Source organism: Triticum aestivum, chromosome 7D, assembly GCF_018294505.1.
Source record: "Triticum aestivum cultivar Chinese Spring chromosome 7D, IWGSC CS RefSeq v2.1, whole genome shotgun sequence".
Taxonomy (NCBI): Eukaryota; Viridiplantae; Streptophyta; class Magnoliopsida; order Poales; family Poaceae; genus Triticum; species Triticum aestivum.
In genome coordinates this window covers 552,106,266-552,126,669 of record NC_057814.1, presented here as the reverse complement: position 1 = coordinate 552,126,669, position 20,404 = coordinate 552,106,266, and positions in this window count along the sequence as shown.

The following is a 20,404-nucleotide window of genomic DNA, read 5'->3' as shown; positions in this document are numbered from 1 at the left end:
GTTCTCTAGATCCCACTCTCTTCACGAAGACATATGATGGTGAACTGTTTGTATGCCAAATCTATGCGGATGACATTATCTTCGGCTGCACTGACAAGAGATATAGTGATGAGTTTGGGCATATGATGCAGGAGCAATATCAGATGTCCATGATGGGTGAGCTGAAGTTCTTCCTTAGTCTTCAAACCCGTCAGCGGAGAAATGGCATCTTCATATCACAAGAAAAGTACCTCAAAGATTGCCTGAAGAAGTTTGGAATGCAAGATTGCAAAGGGTACACGACGCCAATGCCAACCAAAGGCCAATTGGGCCCCGACGACAATGGTAAAGAGTCGATCAAAAGGTATACCACTCCATGATTGGTTCTTTACTGTACTTATGTGCATCTAGGCCTGATATAATGCTTAGCCTTTGCATGTGTGCCCAATTCCAAGCGGCCCCAAAGGAATCGCATCACTTAGCCGTGAAGCAAATTCTTTGATATTTGGCTCACACCCCAACACTAGGATTATGGTATCCAAAGGGCTCAGAGTTTGATCTAGTTTCATTCTCTGATGTTGATTATGCTGGTGACAAGGTTGATCACAAGTCCACATCAGGCACATGTCACTTTCTTGGACGATCTCTTGTCTGTTGGTCTTCAAAGAAGCAAAACTGTGTATCACTCTCCACTTCTGAATCTGAATACATTGCTACTGGATCATGTTGTGCTCACCTTCCTTGGATGAAGCAAACACTCAAGGACTATGGCATCCACATGAAGCATGTGCCACTCTACTGCGAGAATGAAAGCGCCATCAAGATTGCCAACAATCCAGTTCAGCACTCAAAGACAAAGCCCATTCAGATCCATCATCACTTTCACAGAGATCATGTCATGAAGGAAGACATTGATATCATTCACGTCAACACTGAAGAGCAATTGGCAGATATTTTCACAAAGCCCTTGGATGAGAAAAGGTTTTGCAAGCTGCGGTGTGAGCTAAATATCTTAGAATCCTCAAATGTCCTGTGAATGGACACACATTCTAATGCTTATGCATGTTGATGACTTAGATGTGCAACAGACGAAGTAACGTATATCTTCAATTCATGAAGACTTACCCTCTAAGTGTCAATACATTAATGTGGAATTTGACTTCGCAGCGCCACGATAATTGTGCGCCGTGTCTGGGTCTAATACTTCCTATATGGTGGGTAACGCCACCACCAAACCTTCTTGAAGTTTTTCATTTGGCGTCATGATTGCATTATCTTCATATTTGGTTTATCTTCAACATTGGTTTGACTTCAAAGTTTATCTTGGCAATGTTGATTTGGTCTTCACTGATATATATATATATATATATATATATATATATATATATATATATATGGTGGGTCTATTATGATAACACCCCTTAAGACCTTATTCTGATAACACCGAAGCCTTATTCTGCTAACACCCTAACCCAACCCGACCCGATGCGAAATAAAAAAAGCAGGTCAACCCCCGCAACCCCTCCTCCCACATCTCCCCCGTACCCACCCACCTTCTTCGTCTCCACCCCCACCACACACCACCGCACCAACCTCTCCCTTCCCCCACCACAACCACCTGCCTACCTTCCCCCACCATCGCACCACCTCCCTCCCTTCCCCCACCCCACCAACTGGCGCCAATCTCCCCACCCGCGACCTTCCTCCCCTCGCCGACCAGCCCCCGTCCCCCGGCCACCTCCCATCACGAGACAGCACCGGATCCAGGCCGCGGCGACCCCCGCCCCACAACGCCCCGGCGCCGGATCCAGGAAGCGAAGCCCTGCCACCGGAGCTAGGCCGCGCCCCCCGCCTCCACATCCAGCCGACGCAGTTCGGGTCGACCGCCACACTGTCGCGCCGGATCTGCTCGCCACTGTTCGCCGGTCCTCCTCTGCGTTCGAGCTTGCTGTCCGCCGCATGTTGGGTCGAGCCTTCAGCGACCAATTGCTCACAGGAGAATCCCCCACCTCCTCTTCCTCGTGACATCGGTGAGATCCGCCGCCCCACGCCCCATCCCGCACCACCCCTCTCCAGATCCGCATCGGGACCTCACCTCACCCGCACCCCCACTTGCCGGAACTGCTATGCAGTTCGGTGGGGTCAGTCGTGCGGTTCGGTGGGTCATGCCGTGCAGTGTGGTGTGGCTGCAGCTCCTGCGTGCGGTTCAGTTGTGCGTGTGAGTGCAGTGCGCCGCACAGGTGGGCAGAAGGAGGAGGGAGTGTACTGCACGGGCGCCCGGCCCTCCATTCCACCTCCCCTCCTCATCCGATGGAGCAGCACGGCCGTGGTGACCCCTTCGAGCTGCAGTCCATTACAGTTTCCATGCAGTCCCAGCGTGGCGTGTATACAGTCACCTCCCCCTGGCATTCCTCAACGCCTACCGAGCAGCATCTACACCACCGTTGGAGATGAGGTTCATCGTACGTTGATGTGCGGTTAAGTATGTGTACATGTGCAATTTGTTAGTATGTGCATGTACAACTGCAGCTCACTTCATCCGGCGTGGCGTTTTTTTGGTTCAATTGCAGCTCACTTCGTCCCAATCGTTGGCGAAACCGTGCACTAGCTCATTCCTTCTCTCTAGGATGAGCAACGCAATGGTGTCGCTGGAGCAGTCCACACAGCCATCATCGACTCGTCATGCAGTGCGCTTCTTTACTATGGGCGCGAGCAAAGTCGGGATTAGTCAGTAGCGCGCGCGGCCATCATCGACTCATGGGCGATTTTTGCAGCTCACTTTTTTGTTTTTTTCATTTTGTTGCGTGAGAAAATGGTGTATGTTTAGTTTATATATTGAACGACATGTGTGCTGATTGCAAAAGTAGTACACTTCGGCAAAAAAACAACAGCAGTCTGCACAGGAGGGCCACCACCCCGAGCCGCCTATGCAAAATTCATGATAAAATTGTGGTATCCCTGACTGTGTTCGCGTGGTGAGGAGCGTGTGTGCATGCAATTCAGTCTTTTTCATGTTTGTTTTGTCTGTAGTCTTGTAGTGCACTTCTCTTCTGGGAGACATATCTAGTGCTCGGTTTGTTATGCGATAGGAGTACTACAGTCTGGTGCGTGGGTGCAAGGAAAGTTCACTAACCTCAACCACGCAAAAGTTTTAAAAAGCGTTTGCAAAAAAACATTGATGCACTACACTTGCCTCGTCTCGGCACTCAGGATCTGAAGTTCACTAACCTCAACCATGCAAAACTTCAAAAAGCGTTTTACAAAAAATGCATCACACTAGCCTAGGTAATTCAGTTCGAACAAACGACAACAAACCAATGTACTCCACTTCGTTTTGTGTCGCGGTTCACTTCCCTCTAATGTGCACTACACTCATCCCCATGAGGCACCACGTGTTTCATAAAAAAGTTAGAAAAAGGATAAAATGAAATCATTCAATTCGCTTGACCGTTTGATGCAGTGTGGCTTTAAGTTTGAAGCAGTGCGGTTTTCTGTCCGATGCAGTACACACGTTGATTTTGATGTCGCGAAAAAACAGAGTGTCCGCGTTTCGGTAAATTCAAAATTGCTCTTAAACCGTAAGGAATTAGAGAACGTGTTCTATGTGAAAAAGTTGCGCCTTGTTGATATCTTTCCAACGGTGTATAATTAGAATCATTCCAATCAGCGGTTTGTAAAAATTTCACGAAAAACGGCCGGTGCCACTCGTCGTCAGCCGCACGATTTTCAAATTAACTAAAATCCGTAAGGAATCTCAAAAACATTTCAACATATGAAAGTTGCGCCTCGTCCATAGCTTTTCAACAGAGTATCATACGCCTTGTTTCGACAAATGGTTCAAAAACTAGAACGAAAACAGTACCGAAAATTGCAAAATTTACAAAAAAAACGTAATTCCGCGATTTAGTAAATTTGAAACTGCTCTTAAACCGTAACGAATTAGAGAAAATAATATATATGAAAAAGATGCGCGTCGACTATATCTTTCCAACGGCGTATCATTTGCTTTATTCTGATGAGCGGTTTAGAAAAACATCATGAAAATACGCTCGCTGCCACTCGTCATCCGCCGCACCGTTTTTGAAACTGCTATTAAACCATGAGGAATCTCGAAAGGTGTTCAACATGACAAACTTGCGCCTAATCCATAGCTTTCCAACGGTATATTATACGCCTCATTCCGATAAACGGTTAAAAAAATAGAGCGAAAACAGCACTGGAAAAACACTGCATGCAGTTTTTTGGCGACGGGAAGTTCACTCGTGTGAGTCCTGCAGCGCACTTGGTTCTAACAATGATGTGCACTTGCGTTGAGCGTGCAGTGCGGAAGTGTTATCAGAATATTTATTCTGCTAATATTAGCATAATAGACCGGTTGTACATATATATATATATATATATATATATAGATATATATAGAGAGAGAGAGAGAGCAAGAGAGAGAAAGAAAGAGAGAGAGAGAGAGAGAGAGAGAGAGAGAGAGAGATATGTGTGTGTGTGTGTTATGTCCTCTAAAGCATTCACTTATAGCTATGTCTTCAAATTTTCCATTTTCTGAACTAAGTGAATGTGATTGGACCCTACCCCTTCCGTGCTTATCCCTCAAATTCTATTTGTCTCTTCATATGCATTCTGTTGACACGTGTCGAATGTCTTTGTTGTGTCCTTGTTAGCTGAAGATACAGAGGCACACATTTAAAACTGTTTTTAATGCCTTATCCTTTTTACCTGAATACCGGAGAAGCTGGAATGACCACCCGACAAACCAGGCGCGCGTGGGAACATGGCTCAACTCTCAATAAGTTGCATGCATGCCACATGTCCACCAGATGTGAACCGCCAGGGGCACCTCTGTAATTGTGCTGCGCTGCCCCTACTCCTTATAAATACTACACCCCATGCAGTCATAATCTCTTCTCCCACCTCGCCATCTCGCTCAAACCCTAACGCCACCGCTAACCCCAGTCGACGCGGGAGACGAAGCGCTTAGCTGCCGCAACCTCTTCGACGCCGTCTTCACGCCGGCCGCAGACCTCGTCTTCTCCGCCGCCGCTGTAGGTGTCTTCCGCCGCCAACTTAGGGCGCGGGAGACCGGACTGCTCGACATCCTCTTCGCCTCGTCTAGTAGTTCTTTGAGCTGTAAATAAAACTCACTTTTACCGCATGTTTGATCCGTTGAATCTGTCAACATCTTCCAAAAGTGTTTTTCTTACACTTCCATATCTACTTCTTTCTGTTTCTGCATCTCATATCTTGCAAGTATATTCACGTATGCCTCACAAACTAGTGAGATTCCTCACTTGTACTTATTCATGGATTCGTACTCACCTCAAATAAGTGAATGTCTTCGCACTATGAGGTCAATGTCTTCAAACTGACTTATCTTCAAAATCTTCTGAGAATGCATATGACCTCTTCCCCTTCCCTCGCATCTCTAATGCTGTCACAGGTACATGTCCGTGGGAGAATCCCTTGGTTCTCATAGTCTGCATTCATTTGTAGAATTCTTACAGCATCATATTGAATCTCCTGAAGCCAGCTCTTGTCTGACCAGTAGATTGAAGCCAAACATTATCTTGAAGCCTTTCTGTTTGAGTCCAATGGCTTCAAGAAAATCTGCAAAGAAAGGTGGAAGGAAGCGCAGAGGCAACACAACTATGGACTTGCCACCAGACATCTATAAATAGTACAAGTCTGACCCAGAGGAAACATATGGAGAACGCAAAACTCGAGTCCAATGGATTCGAAGATATTGGGCAGAGCAATGGTTTCTGCATAACTTCGTTACAGATGAATATGCTAAGAAGAATGTAGTGAGGCCTCCATGGGCAGATATTGTGTATAAGAAGCTTATGCCCAAGACAAAGGCTGAAGCCATTGCTCAAGGATTCTTTCCATGCATGGTCAGAGGACCTCAGCCTGCTGATGCCGATGCCTCTAGTCTCAGATGGTGTCATGACGATGAGTTATTTGAGAAAAATCTTTAGTTTGCTAGAGCTTCAGCTGTGCAGAACAAGCAGGAACTGGGAACTGGCTTCAACCTCGGTCCTGCTACTCCAAGGCCTAATGGCACACGTGAAGCCAATCCGAATGTCATTGGTCCCTTCAATGCATGGCTTCGATGGGCTTCTATCCCATATTGCTGCAAAAAGGGCCACAGTTGATCAATCTGTAGCGGAAGTGGACTATGAGGATGCTCCTAAGCCCCCAAAGCCTAAGAAGACAAAAGCTTCAAAGCCCTCTGTTGCTTCCAAAGCTTCAAAAGTGAATCCCTTGAAATCTACACCTCCTGAATCTAGTGTGCAGTCTGAAGATCAATCTCGTGTCTCCAAGAAGACCAAGAAGACCAAGAAGATTTCTGGGCATGACCTCACTCCAGCAAGCATTCTGCGAATGAAGAGAATGTCGTTGATCTATCAAGTGATGGAGATCTTGCTGATGATGCTCTGGAGTTGCTCATCAAGAGCAAACAAGAGGCCAAAATCTTCCAGGATCTGCCTCTGTTCGATGCTGACATTCTCAATCACTTCATTGATGAATGGTTTGAAGATCCCACAATCAACATTGATGATTTGTAGCTGCCCATGGACATCAGCGTCACATTTCAAGGAGCCATAGCCAACGAGCTTGCTATTGCTCAGAAAATTGTTGAGCTGAAGAACAAGATTGACTATGAGAAGGCCCAGTTCAAGAAGCACCTGGCCAAGCTCAGTGTTGTTGATGTACAAAAGTTCAAGCAAATGATGATCGACCTCAAGGCCCAGTTCAACAAGAAGCGTGAGGAAGCTAAAGGGTCCTGTCAGTGCATGAAGTATTATGCGCAGAATGCGTCCAAGCACATAATGAGGCTGAAAAGAGAAAGGCACTTGGGCGTCCAGGCATTGACCCCAAGCTTGCTGCCAAGAAGAAGAAGAAGCCTGCTGAAGCCGAACCCGAGGCCCCGAGGCGGGAAAGACCGAGCATAGTCTTCCCTGCCAGTATGACTGGCTCGAAGCCAAAGGTCTCTTCAGCAGCTTCAGAGCAGAAAAAGACAAGGCAAGCTGAGGCTGAAGCCAGGAAGAGGAAGCACCAGGACACCTCTGATGCTGCTCCCTCCGAAAAGAAGTTGAAGACAAAGGCTTCAAAGGCTTCAAAGTCTTCATGCAAAGAACGTGCTGCTGCCCAAGAGAAGCTGAATGTTGAAACCATCTTTGTTGCGTTTCCTGCTACCACCAATCATGGGCTCTGTCTTGTTATCTATGAGCCTGCTCCCACATAGGCTCCAGAGTCTGAAGAGATTCCAGCTGTCGACTCCACCGCAGCTGAAGACATGGGTCACGAAGACCATGTTGAAGATGATGAAGTCCTTCCTCAGCTCGAGCCCAAACCGGTATCATCGCCTGCTCCTACGAGCAGAGAACTCATAAGCATTGGTGGTCCCATGGCGCCAATTGCTCAAGATGAATTTTGGGAAGAGCAACACCCGAACTCCCCCCTTCATGAAGTGATTCCCCGTACTCCACCAGCTCAAGTCACCACTCCGGTGCTTGATGAAGACATGGAGAAGACCACCCCTTCACCACAGGCGACGCCTCCGTTCTGAAGGCTTCGTAGAGGCCCTAGGCCCCAGGTCTCCATGTCAAGCATTCCTGAAGAGGATGTGCAACCCACAAGCTCAGTAGCATGTCAAGTGTTTCCTGAAGCCATCCCTTCAGAGTCTGCTCATGATTCTGAAGCCAAATTGGCTGAAGACATTCCGGCTGTATTAGTCGATGAAGAAAGACAAGAAGAACAAAAACTTATTCCCCCTGCCAGTGATTCAGTTGTGCAAGAAGAGGATGTGATTGTGCCTGACCCCCCGGTTCATGAAGCTATGGAAGTTGAAGCCAATGAGGCTGCCACCATCATCACTACTGAAGCCAATGATGATGTCATGGTTGAAGACAATGTGGAGCCTGAAGTTAATGCTGCCACCGAAGAAAATGCACAGCCAACCACTTCTGATGTAGCATTCCTCCACTAGTGCCTCACACTATGGAACGCGCTTACAATCGTGGTGGTGAGCTTGTTACTGTTAGGTGGCCCATTCTGATTCCACCCACTGCTCCAGGACCACAATATGACTATCATTTGGAGCAAAGGCCTCAAACACAGAAGTTGAAGCCAAGATTGCCAAGGCTTCCCAGTGATGCAACTACACAAGGCTCTTTCAATGTGCAAAGCTTCAGAGCGCACAATACTTTCTTCGACGGCGCCAAGAACACTTACAAGCAACCAAAGATCCCCTCGGATAGGTTCTGAAGCCATCAGCAATGAAACTACTATTCTTGCATTCTATACAATCAAGCCAGGATTTTTCCACACAAGCATTTTGATTGTGATGCCATTGGTGGGCTGCCATGCCTTTAAGAGGCTCTTGACTGCTTCAGAGAAGTTGGGCTGCTCTAGTTTGTGACTGATAAGGAGCACTGGAATGAAGAGCTTATGCTGCAGTTCTATGCAACACTCCATATCAGAGGCTACAACAAGGATCCGAAGACTTGGATCCTTGAGTGGATGACAGGCGATGTTCATCATGAAGCCAAAGCTCAGGACATCATCGAGCTTACTTCCCTACCCACTCCTGGTAAGTTATTTGAACCAGGTTGTCAGCTACATCAGAATGAACTGCAGAGCATCTTTCAAAAGCCAGAGCCAAATATGAGCCAGATGCTCAGCATGATGAAGCCTTTGCCCCATGACGCTAAATATCCCAAGGAGTTCTTTGTCAATGACCTCGAGTACCTGCCCTGCACAGTATATCATATTTTAAGGTGTACTTTGTGGCCTATCAAAGGCAACTCTCCTGATGCCAAACTCGAAGGTGCCATGAAGACATTGGTCGTCTATATCATTAGTGGCATTAGATTCAACACTCAAGATTTCTTCATTCGTCAGCTTGTTGCCTCTGGAATTGATCTATTTGGCCTCAAATTCTATGCACCATGGGTCATGCGCTTGATTAAGCTTCACTCAACTGTCAACTATCAACCTTCAGTGCGAATCATGTTGTATTCTTGCCTGATATTGATATGTCCTATGAAACCATCTAGCCTGAGCCTGCCAAGAAGCCACTCCACTTGCACAATGTTGAACATCAAAGCTTCACTCAGCCTATTGAAGGTATTCATGTGCCCAATCCTCTTTCTCCTGATGGTCCTCTTGTTGGTCATTTACGTCTGCCTCATCGTGCCAACACCGATGCCACTGCCAGTACTATTGCTCAAAGGCCTCAGAAGTGTCCTCGTGTCCTCAATGACCGAGAACTTCTTGTATCACTTCATCAGAAGCAGGATAGGCATGATGACTGGCTGAGCGTCAGATGCAAAGTCTTCTTGTTGATGTCAATCGCATTCAAAATCTAGGCACCAAGAATTCATTCGTTGCGCATGAAGCCTGTCGGCGGTCCTGGAAGAGCCTCACACTGCTCTATTCTGAAGATGATCTTCACGAAGATGGCTTCACAGAGCGATTCAAGTATGACTCCAGGCCTCCACAATCTGCAAGTTGGCGTCCAACTCCTTCCATTCAAGATTCAGAGTATTCATCTTCGGCTGCAACTGTTGTTGCCAGAGTCATTGATGAAGAGGACGATGCCACTTCACCAGTGATGGCTTCATTGCATCATGACGCTGCACTAGGCCTATCTGCACCGCCCAACACCAACGTCGACCCTGCTGCTCTAACATCTTCTCCGACTGGGAATGAGTAGATACTCTATGTCTTCAAACCTTTTGGTCCTTACTGACAGAAGGGGAGAAGCATATGAGTTGATAGTCTTCAAGCGGGTCCATATGGGTCTGTTGCTTATTTTGCTAAGTCTTACAACTCTCGTTCTTTAAACTTTTGGTTTTTGAGTTGTAACACTTAAACTCGATGGTCGTCTACCACTTTTTCTGCTACTATGTGATGTGATGATGATAAAGTTTGCATGAAGTCATTCTGTAGACGCCCATTTCTCATTATGCATTTCATTATCTTCACTATTCTTATGTATGCATGATGAACTGTCTTCATGTGTTGAAGAGAATCTCCACAAAGTAAAACCTGCCATGTGCATTTGCATTCAAAAGCAAACTACTTATATGCACATCTTCGGGGGGAGCCTTTTCCAACCTATGAAGACAATGCCTATGATCTTTAACTTTCACATACTTTAATCCCCGTTGAAAACTTCAACCAGTTTGTCATCAATCACCAAAACGGGGGAGATTGTAAGTGCATCTAGTGCCACCCCTAGTTGGTTTTGGAGTTTTGATGACAAACGTGGTTGAGGGACTAATGTGTTTGTGAGAATTGCAGGATAACACAGGTAGTAGTCCCTCATTGATTTGGTGTACCTACCAGAGATGACCCCTAAAAATGTATGAAGACATTGAAGACAATGGTGGTTCGTGAAGACATTCACTTGAAGATAATGACTTGTGAAGACATTCACTTGAAGACTATGGAGTGCGAAGACACAGATTCTTTTGTAGTTCTTTTTTCTTATTTCTTGAGTCATAGGAACCACCGTACTATTAAGTGGGGTCCAAGTGAACAAAGTCAGATGATTGAAGTGATGCTCAACCAAAATCCTATATCTTCGAGCGAAGAAACTGAGAGCAAATCTTATCGAGAGTTGGATGAGTCAGCTTTGCTTGTAGCCCAAGCCAAGCTGCCGCATGTGTTTCAAATCCGACCGTTGGACACGTGTTGGTTCCTTCATGACCCAGGGTCATTTCATACATATCATGTCGGGTTGCCTCCTGACTATAAATAGCCCACCCCTACACCATAATTTGGTGGCTGCTCAGAGTTAGTGCACGGCTTTTGTCGTTTGAGAGCAACCCACCTCCGAAGCCTTTGAGAGAGAGATCCTTGCGAGGACAAATCCCAAAACACCCACAGCCAAAGAGTGTTAGGCATCACTGAAGTCTTTCTGTCTGCGTGACCTGAAGACTTGTTACACTTGAGGACTATGAATCCTCCAGCCGATTAGGCGTCGCGTTCTGAGCATCCAAGAGTCATTGTGAATTGCCAGTGGACAAAGTCTGTGAAGGTTTGGAAGTCTACCTTGAAGGCTTACCAGAGTGATTGGGTGAGGACTGGGTGTCCTTAGCTCAAGGGGAATAAGGTGAAGACGCGGTCTTCTGAGTTCAATCTCAGCCTCCCTAACCAGATGTACAGTTGTCACCGCAACTGGAACTGGTCTACCAAATCCTTGTCTTCACCAAGCTACTAGTTCTATCCCTTACTTCCTTTGCATTTCAGTTTGTCTTCGTGAAGTCATTGCTTGCTTGCTAGTTCTGTTTGACTTCACTGTGTGAAGACTATTACCTGTTTGGCTTTGTACTATCTTCCATTCTGATCCATACTACCTAGTTGTTGTTAGTCCTCTACTTTCACTATAATGTTACTTGACTAAGGCTTGTCTAGTGTAGTTCATCTTCCACTGCATATCATATAGGCCCATTCCAACGGTTTGTCTTCAAAGACCTCGTGTTTTGAAGACTTCCATAAAAATCGCCTATTCACCCCCCCCCCCTCTAGTCGATAACTAACACTTTCAGAAATACAATCTATTAAAGAACAATTATCATAATTAAATTCCTTAAAATCCAAAAGAGTGGGTTCATTGCTACTTAAAGTTTTGACCTCTCCAATCCCACTTTTATCAATTTTTGCATCAAGATCTAAAAACTCTGAATCAATGGGACGCCTTTTAACTAAAGTTGACTCATCTCCAGTCCCATCTTTATCAAGATTTATATTGGAAAACAAAGATTCAATAGGAGTCACATCAATCACTTTAAGATCTTCATCATTATTCAAATATTCTAGTTTAGCGGCAATCTTATTTACCAAGGTAGATTTCTTATCGGAAATTTGGCCTACTAAATTTTCAAGGTGAGCAAACTGAGATTTCAAACCATAAAATTCCTTAGACATTTCATCAAGCTCTTTATTCATGTATTCCATAAAACTTTTCTACTCCTTGAGCTCGTTTCTAAAGAAATTGTTATGCTCAAATTGCAAAGACATGAAGCTTCTAACATTATGTTCAATTTCGTCCAACCTCCTAAGGTGAGGGTCAACGTTTTTTGGTGGAGCCATTGCGACAAAGCAAGCAATCCAACACACGGGCACACAAAAGGCAAGCGAAGAAGACGAACGGAAGAGGGATGAAGAAAAGGCAAATCTTTCCGAAAATCATTTTAGAAGTGAGGGAGAGGAAAAGGAGAGGCGAATGGCAAATAATGAAATGCAAGAGATGAGAGTTCATGATGGGTACTTGGTATGTCTTTACTTGGCGTAGATCTCCCCGGCAACGGCGCCAGAAATTCTTCCTGCTACCTCTTGAGCTTGCGTTGGTTTTTACCTTGAAGAGGAAAGGGTGATGCAACAAAGTAGAGTAAGTATTTCCCTCAGTTTGAGAATCAAGGTATCAATCTAGTAGGAGACAACGAAAAAGTCACCGAATACCTGCACAAACAATCAACAACTTGCACCCAATGCGACAAAGGGGTTGTCAATCCCTTCACAGTTACTTGCAAAAGTGAAATCTGATAGAGATAGATAAATGCTAAAGTAAATATTTTTGGTATTTTCGGTTTATAGATCGGAAAGTAAAAGATTGTAAAGGAAGTAAATCGGAAACTAAAATTGTAGATCAGAAACATATATGATGGAAAATAGACCCGGGGGCCATAGGTTTAACTAGAGGCTTCTCTCGAGATAGAAAATATTACGGTGGGTGAACAAATTACTGCCGATCAATTGATAGAAAAGCGCAAAGTTATGACAATATCTAAGGCAATGATCATGAATATAGGCATCACGTCCGTGTCAAGTAGGCCGACTCCTGCCTGCATCTACTACTAATACTCCACACATCGACCGACTCATACCTGCATCTAGAGTATTAAGTTCATGAAGACAGAGTAACACATTAAGTAAGATGACATGATGTAGAGAAATAAACTCAAGCAATATGATGTAAACCCCATCTTTTTATCCTTGATGGCAACAATACAATACGTGCCTTGCTACCCCAACTATCACTGGGAAAGGACACCGCAAGATTGAACCCAAAGCTAAGCTCTTATCCCATTGCAAGAAAAACCAATCTAGTTGGCCAAACCAAATCGATAGTTCGAAGAGACTTGCAAAGATATCAAATCATGCATATAAGAATTCAGAGAAGATTCAAATAATATTCATAGATAAGCTAATCATAAATCCACAATTCATCGGATCTCGGCAAACATAACGCACAAAAGTATTACATCAAATAGATCTCCAAGAACATCGAGGAGAACATGGTATTGAGAATCAAAGAGAGAGAAGAAGCCATCTAGCTACTAGCTATGGACCCGTAGGTCTGTGGTAAACAACTCACGCTTCATCGGAAGGGCAATGGTGTTGATGTAGAAGCCCTCCGTGATCGAATCCCCCTCCGGCAGGATGCCGGAAAAGGCCCCTAGATGGGATCTCACGGGTATAGAAGGTTGCGGCGGTGGAAAAGTGTTTTTGTGACTCTCCCTGTTGTTTCAGGGATATATGAGAATATATAGGCGGAAGAAATAGGTTGGTGGAGTCACGAGGGGCCCATAAGGATGGGGGCGCCCTACCCCCCTTGGCGCACCCTCCATCCTTGTGGCCGCCGCGTGTCTTCTCTGACTTGCACTCCAAGTCATCAGGATGTCTTCTAGTCCAAGAAAAATCATCACAAAAGTTTTATTCCATTTGGTATTCCTTTTCTGCGAAACTTTAAAACAAGGAAAAAACAGAAACTGGCACTGGGCTCTAGGTTAATAGGTTAGTCCCAAAAATAATATAAAATAGCATATTAATGCATATAAAATATCCAAAACAAATAGTATAATAGCATGAGACAATCAAAAATTATAGATACGTTGGAGACGTATTAGGGCATCTCTCGGTTTTGGAACATGCGGTCCTTCGGCTTCACGATTGTTGCCTTTCCCACGGCCACCTTCTGGTCATTGATGTCATAAAGTATAGTGCACGGGGTATCGCCGGCCTACGAAGACATGTCTGCGACGTCAAACATCCGAAAGGCAACTGAAATAGAAGACTATAGACATGCTGGTGAAAAGGGTATGACGCGTAATTACCATGAGGGCGTCAATCTCAGCTATAGACGAAGGCCCGCCGAGCATACCAGAGACGGAGGTCGGTTTGCTATGAACAGGAGCGGGACCTTTTGTGGTTGCTTCAGCAGGTGTTGGTGGTGTGATGGTCACCGAATTGCTCCCGACGTAGCTGGAAAGGGGAAAGTCCTCTAGCCCTTTATTTGGATTGCTCTTCGACCAATCGACAAGCTAGTGATAATCAAAGATTCGAAGTGAGCCATGATGCCACCACCGCATCATTCGCCGCTGTATTGACTACCTCGAGCAACTCTTCTTTGGTCTCAGCTTTGGTCTTATTGACCGCAATCGCGACCTTCTCGTCGATGGTCTGTTCAGTAAGCAACCGTCTCTTCCTTCTTTCCTCTGGCTGCTCGTGGTAGCACGTCTTCCATGAGGCGCCATCTTCGACGCCGTGCACACGTCCATAGGACGGCGGTTTGTCCACCGGGACCTTTTCAGTATGTTCAGGGCCCGGTTAAAAGGGGTGTCCCACTTGGGCCTCGCCGACGACTGTGACGACTCGTCGCTTTCGGCTGCCTTTTGGTGCTGCTCTTTCTGCAAAAGGAATGTGGATGGTTTACCAATGTGACAAAACTTGTAGTCGAATTGATTGGAAGCTAATATGATAAAGTGGTAATATAACAATTACCAGAAGTCTCATGAACTCCCTCGTGTTCGGGTCCGTGTAAAAGATCTTTTTGTCATGCTCTAGCGGGTCAGTGAACTCCGCCAAGGGGTCTGGGATTCCATGACTTTCATGTTCGGCGTCCTCCTTGTCCCATACGTGCCTGTTCCCCTCGTAACCACGGCTTCCGAGGCGGTGGGGAGGCGTGTTCCTGGCCTGGAGCGCCTTCATTTTCTCCGACCTTGCCTTGACTTCTTCATTAGCACAAGTCTCCATAAATTTTTCAAAGTCCTCTTCCTGTATTAACGGATTGTCAGCATGAATCTTGGACCACGGTTCATTCTTCGCAATCGCTTCTTTCACCCGAACTTTCCAGGCGGACAAGTCGTTGGTGAACGTCACAATCGCCTTGTCGTTTATCTTTGTCATGGCATCGTCGTCCCACAGATCTTTGCTTTCATCCCGGTAGGGGAACTTCTTTAGGAGCTTGTTCTTCATATATGGTATCTACTTCAACTTCTCATCGTTGATGTTGGCGGTTTCCCTGAGAATGCAACCTACTTGATTGCCCCAGCACGAGCGCGCTTCCTCCGGTGCCATTGGCTCTAAATTCTTGCGGTGCATCTTCGTGACCACAATTTGTCCGATGCCGAGCTCGTTTGGTCTTTGTGTCCTCTTCTACTTTGGTGCTTTACCGGCTACGATAACATCGTTGCCGGTCCCGGGGGTGGTGTCGGTGCCGGTTCTAGTGTCGGCGTCGGTGTTAGGGTTGGTGCCACTGCCGCCACACTGCACCCGCAACTAGTGTTCGTCCAGGTAATAGAAATAATGACTTGTTGCCTCGATGGGGTCTTCTTCGAGGCGACTAGAACCTTGGGCTTTGGCGTGGCTAGACATGTTTCCTATTCAACAATTGTAAATATAAGATATAATGAAGAGAAAAAAGGGGCCTATATTTGGTCAGAATGTTGATTCATTCCCCTTCCGGCAAATCCCGGGCACTCCATATGTCCTAGTTTCTAGCACAAGTCATGGCAAAAATCATGGAAATTTTCGGCATGACCTTTGCTAAAAAGTGGGCATATGGAGCGCCTGAAATTTGTCGGAATGGAAATGAATCAACATTCCGGCAAAACATAGGTCACTCGGATATTCTTCGACGATTGTCCATTCAACCAACATTAATCATATCATATTCAACAATTGTAAATGAAAGATATAATCAACAATAAGGGAATATGCAAATGAACATCAATGCCCTAGCTGCTGTTTTTTGTTTATAGCTAAATGCCATAGCTACTTAATTTTTATTTATAGCTAAATGCTACTGTTTTTTTAAGCTAAATGCCCTAGCTATATACCCTCTGTTAATGCCCTACTCTCTTTTACTTTAACCAAGTTTTTGAAAAACTACAGTAACATAGCAACTTGGGAAGCTTGTAACAGTATGCATATCAACTCTCAAATGGAAGATCTTGGCATGTAGCTATATTACACATGGCATAGTGCAATTCATAAAATTGGCACAAGTTCAATAGAGTCGTGGTTTTAACACCACCAAGCTCACAACATAGCATCATGATGTTCACAACAGACAGAATTACTGTTTTGGCATTTTCATAACAAAGAAAGTACATGCTATAGGACTCTAATGTGGCATAAAAGCGCATGGCATGATAGAGCAAACAACAAGGGAGGAAACATGTTTACTGAACATATCCAAATGGAGCATGGATTTGATGCTATCATCAAGAGAACATGGCAACATTATATAACATATTTCTAGGACTTAGCAAATTAACCAAGTGTTAAAAACAGCGACACGGCATATAATGTATAGGCTACTTTGCATGCTTGTGCTAGTCACCACAGGGCATATCATGCTCCTAAAACATCATCTAGGGTTTTATATACCCTAAACTAAATTGCCCTACACAAATTTGCTACATTCCCTAAACTAAATTTGCTAAATTGCCCTAAACTAAATTTTCTACTGTTTTTTGAAATGATCTCTCTCTCTCTCTACTACTGCCCTAAACAAAAATTTGCTACTGTTTATTAGTTTAGTGCAATTTGCTACTGTTTTTTATTTAAAGGCATTTCATATACCCTAAACTAAATTTCCCTAAACAAATTTCCTAAATTGCACTAAACTAAATTGCCCTAAATTTCCCTACACTAAATTGCTCTCTCTCTCTCTCTGCTACATCTCCTAGGGTTCATACATCCAACTCCTAGCTAGGCTAGGGTTCATATTAGAGAGAGAGAGAGCAGAGAGCAGAGAGAGCGCAGAGAGAGAGAGAGGAGGGCAGGGAGAGGAAGGGAGAGGCTTACGGGGCGGCGGCAAGGTCGATGGCGGGGGAGAGGGCGGCGGCGGCGAGGTCGAGGGTAGGGAGAGGGCGGCGGCGGCCGTGGGGTCGAGGGAGGACTCGGGTGACGGCCGGCGTCGAGGTCGACGGCGAGCAGGGCGACGACAGGTAGGGGCGACGACCAGCGACAGACTGGGGAGAGGGGGAGGAGAGGAGGGAAATGACTTGGTGAAATTTTGAGCCCGTGCGCGGGGGGGGGGGGTTAACTCAAAATAGCAGTAGCGCTGGTTTAGGATCCAGCGCTATAGCTAAGTTAGCTAAGTTAACTATAGCGCTGGTTCCTTATCTAGCGCTACTGCTAACTATTCCAATTTTTATTTTTTAAAATTATAAAATACAAATAGCAGTAGGGCTGGTTTAGGATCCAGCATTATAGCTAACTTAGCTCTACCGCTGGTTCTGAATCCAGCGCTACCGCTATCTTTCTTTTCTTTTTATTATTTTCCTTTTCTATTTTTAGTTTTCTTTTCTTTTTATTATTTTCCTTTTCTTTTCTTTTCTGTTTATTTTTCTTTTTCTTTGTATTGCTTTCTCCCTTTTGTTTTTTTTCTCCCGACGATGGTGTCTCCCTCTCCTAAACTGCGCGAATATCACCGGAACCATGCATGTGGTGGTAATTGAAGGGGATACGATGTATACATCATTTAACTGATAACGGTTACTTAAGTGCGTACACAAAATAGATACATATATATATAAATGATGGTTTCTCAGCTGCGTCGACAACGTTTCACATTGAGCTTCTTCCCTTTCTTGTTCGTTGTCGAATAATTGAGCCCCTCCTTGTGACTTTTCCGGCACCATGGAGTATGATCTTTCTTAGGTAATGTAGTATTGATTCTTCTTTTCACGTATGCTTCATCGTCATCGTCATCTTCCCTCATCGGGTTGCCGTATTGGTCGTAGTCTTCCTCGTTGGCGACTCCATCCATTTCGACGATGCTCCTTTTGCCTCTCCTCACGACAACACGGCTGGGATTGGTCAGGTCGGTTATGAAGAAGAATTGTGTCACGTGCTTAGCGTGTACCCATGGCTCAGTTTTGGCGATGGTGTTAATGTTCACGGTAGCGCTCTTCACGTCGGGTATAGACATGGTAGTGAAATACTTGTTTTCTCTTACGACGTCCTTAGCCCATCTGACACGGAACATCATCGCCTCGTTCATTCGAGAATAGTCAAGCTCCCAGATCTCTTCGACCCTTCCGTAGAATCTTTCAGTTGTGCCGTTGGAGTCGGTCACGCATTCAATCGTCACCTCGGAGTTCTGGTAATCACTATCCATGTCTTTTGCCTCCGTGTAGAACGTGTACCCGTTGATATCGTATGACTGATAGGTCGCGAGTTTGGGCGCGGGGCCATGTGCTAAGGCGTGTATGAGTATCCATCTGAACTTCCCTCTTCCAGGGGATTAGCAAGAACTTGCTCTTTGAACCAACGCAAGAAAGTGGCGTTGTGCTCTACAGTAACTTCGTCGTCCGTCTTGAGCATCCCCTTATCATGGTACTTCTTTGTGATGGTTTCTTTGTGCCGTGTCACACAATCATCTACCACATCTAGGTGTTGTAGCACTACTAAGTTAGCCCTGTCAAAGTCGTTCCGTCGATCCGAGTCGTCCACGTGCAATTCCCTCGGGCCGTTGTTGTGACCTTCTCCTCTGAGCCTCCCATCGTGCTTCTTGACGGGCAAACCAACAACAGGGTCTCCTACGCCTATATAATTCTCGCAAAAGGAGATGCACTCATGCGTCAGATACCCCTGGACGATGCTCCCACCAGGACGGGACATGTTACGAATGAATCCTTTGATGACCCCATTCATCCTTTCGAACGGCATCATGCTGTGAAGGAATGTAGGCCCGAGGTCGATGATGTCATCCACGATATGGACACATAGATGCACCATGATGTCAAAGAACGCGGGCAGGAAGTACATCTCAAGCTCACATAGTATGATAACGATCTCTTCCTGTAGCCTTCGGAGCTGCTTCACACTGATGGACTTTCGAGAGATAACATCGAAGAAGTTGCAGAGACCAGTAAGCATGTCACGGACGTGCTTGTCCATTATCCCTCTAATGGCGACCGGGAGTATCTGCGTCATCATCACGCGACAGTCCTGAGACTTCATCCCGCTGAACCTTTTCTTCTTGGTGTCTAGAAATCTGCTTATGTTCCCACAGTAACCGGAACTGACTTTGATTCCCATAAGGCACTTGATGAATTGATCGATCTCCTTTGCACTTAAGGTGAAGCAAGAAGGGGGCAGTAATTCTCCTCCTTCTTGTTGACTTTTCTGCCCCTTTCCCCCTCCTCCAGTCTCCGTCTCAGTCTCCTCCGTAGACTTTTCACGGGGCGGCATGTCGAGATATTTCCTGATCTTCAAATCTTCCAAGTCTTTCCTTGCCTTCGGCCCAACCTTGGTCTTCTCAGGCATGTTCATAAGTGTGCCAAGCAAGCTCTTGAGGACATTCTTCGTGATAGGCATTTGATCAAGGAAATGAGCCATGTCGTGATTGGGCCAGTACTCCAAGTCCCAGAAAACAGACCTCATTTTTCATACCTTCACCAGCGGCTCTGGCGCCTTTTTCATCTTTCCCGATGCGGGGCACTGTTCCTAGTTTTTCAACAGCTCGTTGATTTCGGCGCCGCTCCTCTTACGTGGAGGTCCTCGGTGCTCAGCCAACCCATTGAATAGATCTCACGCTTTCTCCACGGGTCATCCTTCTCGAGCCATTTACAATGCCCCATGTACACGATTTTCCCAGACCCGCCATATTTCGTTGACGTAAGCTGCTGAGATGTTGTATCATCCATGCACCTCGTGCATCCGCAGTATTCGTGGCACACCTAGCCTGAGGTGTACCCGTAACCGAGATAGTCGTGCACCATCGTCATCAGCGCGGCTCTCATATAGAAATACTCTCCTTTGCTAGCATCCCATGTCCATGCCGGTGTTTTCCATAACGTGTCCAGCTCCTCTTTCAGAAGCCCCGTATACAGGTTAATATTGTTTCCCGGTTGTTTTGGCCCTTGAATCAACATGCTCATGTCTATGTACTTTGTCTTCATGCACTTCCATGGGGGAAGGTTGTACATCAATACAAAGACGGGCCATGTGTTGTGGTTGGTGTTCTGGTTTCCAAACAGATTCATGCCATTGGTACTTGCACCAAGCACGATGTGCCTTGGTCTTCTGCAGCAAATTGATACGTCTCCAATGTATCTATAATTTTTGATTGTTCCATGCTATTATCTTATCTTTTTTGGATGTTTAA